The sequence below is a fragment of the Hakea prostrata genome, chromosome 8, assembly GCF_041222555.1.
Source record: "Hakea prostrata isolate BN-2017 chromosome 8, UWA_Hpros_2, whole genome shotgun sequence".
Taxonomy (NCBI): Eukaryota; Viridiplantae; Streptophyta; class Magnoliopsida; order Proteales; family Proteaceae; genus Hakea; species Hakea prostrata.
The window spans coordinates 31148209-31151369 of NC_142607.1; positions in this window are offsets into that span (position 1 = coordinate 31148209).

Sequence of the window (3161 nt, forward strand, 5' to 3'; positions counted from 1 at the left end):
ATTCAAAGATGCCCAGGTTCCAGGAAGCATTTCGAGTTTAATTTAATCAAAATAGACATGATTGTCTGGTTGCTCGTTGCGCGCGCTGCGTTACTCCCGGTCAAAAAGGGTTGAGCCAATTGAGACTTCAATTTTTTTGAAAGAAAAAGAAACAGGATTTTTTTTTTGGTAAAAGAAAAAAAAAACAGATCAGCACCATTATAAAAATCAAATTATATAATTACCCATTTAGAGATGTACAATGTAAAAAATGTTTTACTTTCTCGATTAAGCTTAACAAGTCTCCTTACATGTGGTTTTCTGGATTTAGAGGGTTAAGATAAGGATGTTCACTGAGTCTTTACCTCTACCTTTTAATTATGAAAGTATTGTCCCGTTTGCTTGATGAGTACAAGAATCTGAACTTTCTGAGTGGAATAAAGGTGGGACGAGAAGCACCAAAAATTACTCACATCTTCTGCAGATGATACTTTTCTTTTCTCCAAAGTTGAGACTGAGGAAATATTTGCTTTGAAAGCAGTATTGGAACTTTTCTCTGATTTGACAGGGCAAGAAATTAACTTTGAGAAGAGTGGAGCCTTTTTTAGCAGTAAAGTACCTAAAAAAGACAAAAATCAGATACTGTCAATTTTGTGAGTGTCATAAAATAAAAAAGGAAACTACATACTTGGGTATGATGCTACTGATGGGGAAAGGGAAAACAAGACTACTACAATCTGTTCTGGATCGGAAGGCTAGAAAGATGGCATGCTGGAAATCATATAACCTCTCCTTTGCAGGAAGGGGAATATTAATGCAGTCAGCTAAGGGTGTCAAAATCGGACCGAATCGAAACTTAAGGCGCGTGTTGCGGTGGGTGGGAAAATGTGGGTCTGGTGGGGTGAGGGGAGAAGGAGGGAGTGTTTTGGAAGTGATGGGGGGGCCTTTCCCCTTCCCTCCCCCAGGGGGTTTTAGCTGGGTGGGGTTGGCCCGCGGTCCTGTCGGAGTTCCCCCCCCCGCACCCCTTCCTTTTGGTTTGGAAAGTGAATTTTTTTTCAGTTTCCCCCCTTTCCCCCCCTTTTTCCGCGCCTAAAGGACAGTGTTTGGGCTGAACAACCTTAACCCGCACTGGTTTAGGCTAGTCCGAGTCAACCCGTGTATGGCCCACCAGCCCGAACCCTTTGGCCCGAAACCAACCCTTTAAACCTGTTATAAATAAATAAAATAAATTTAATTTAAATATAAAAGACAGGAAAACCCCCAAGTATTCATTTGTTTTCCTTAATTGTTTTGTTTTGGAATATGCAAACAAGCATGTCAAAGCCTTCGCCATTTGGAAGATGGGCTTAGTAAATATTTAGCAAGTGTATAATCATTTGAAAATATTTTAATGCTTTATTTTGAACTATTTTTACAAGTGTCGGGAAGGGGGAGAAAAATAAGCAGAGACAACCCACTAAAATTCATCAAGATGCTAGCTTTCTTTTGTATATTAGCTCTATAATTATTACTTCTTTGTAGGAAAATAGTTTTGTTTGAACACCCAACACAAGAGACTTGGAGAGAACTTAATGCCTATATGTGTTCACATGCTCTTGATAAATTCCACACATCAACAATGTACTCAAAACATACCACTAGTAAACCCGAACCCAAACCGTTAGTAAACTCAATTCTAAACCGTTACCAATCCATTAATCAGCCGGAACCCAAACCGCACCGGCCCGAAACCGTTATTTTCTTAATGGGTCGTGTTTGGGCTGATTATTTTTCAGCCCGAAACATTGACATCCCCTACAGTCAGCAATCCAATCAATGACACTCTATCAAATACAATGCCTAAGATTCCCAAAAAATATTTGCCCTAAAATAGATGCGATATGTCAAAGATTCTGGAATGAGAAACCAGGGAATCACAGACAATTAAATACTATCTCATGGGAGAAATTTTGCCAACCTAAAGTAAATGGCGGAATGGGATTCAAGAAAATGGAAGTTTATAACTCAACCTTGTTACTAAAACAAGGCTGAAGATTAATCACTCAACAATCAACATCAATCTTTGTGGGTTAGGGTTCTGAGAGCAAGATACTTAAAAAATTGTTTTGTATTCGATTCCAAAGTGGGTAAAAGAAGAGGTTCATGGACTTGGAATAGTATCTCAAGTAACTTTCCACAACTAAGAACATGGTGAGTCCTCAGTTGGGGAATGTAACTCAAACATCCCTCTAGTTTGATCCCTGAAAACCCCTGCAATAGGAAATGCTGTCAAACTTACAAGACTTCTCACAATGGAGAAGGCAGGCCATAGTTGCTGAAGTATTCAACGACTTGCAAATGATTGACAAGGAGCTTTCTTCAAACTTTTCTAACGTCGTCCCCATTATAAATTTGCCATTTACTTTGATTGACCAACATGATTTATGGACATCCCGATTGTCCCCGAATGGGAAATTTTAGGTTAAATTAGCTCTTCGCGTGATACTTAATGCACGATCTCCACTGGAGGCAAATCAGTTTGCGGTATGGTGGAAGCTTATGTGGAAACTACAAATTCATCTAAAATTTAAAGTCTTTTTCTGGTGTGTTTTGCATGCAGGGTTACTCTTGAGAGCCAAACTTACTCAACGGACAAATCTCCAACTTGAATGTGTATTATGTGGGAAGGGAATTGAAACTATATGACATATTTTTATCTCATGTGATTGGACAAAAAGAAATCATGTTGCTGGACCATTAGGCTTGTGGACGAAAAATTGGAATGATACATCTCTTCTGAGCATGTGTCAGAATTTCCGTTCTCAAATGGATAAGTTAAAGGTTACCTAGCTATTCTTGATTTTTATAGTCACTTGTTATTTTATACGGAAAGAAATGAACTCTCGAGTATTTACGCAAAAGAGGCCCAACTCATTGATGGTACTCTCTCGAGTAAATCGATGGATTGTAGCACTGCAGCTACAAGAATATATGAATGGGGACCCTTATACACTACAAATGCCACACATAATGATACTATGTTATCTACCTATGTAGAAGAGCATATTTGTCCAATTATACCACATAATACTAATATTGCGTTAATGTGTGCAGGGATTTCTAACAAACGGATAAAAGTTGCAAGATGGAGCATGGGAATCCCAATAGATGGACATATAAAGTTCATCAATTTTGGCAAGTTA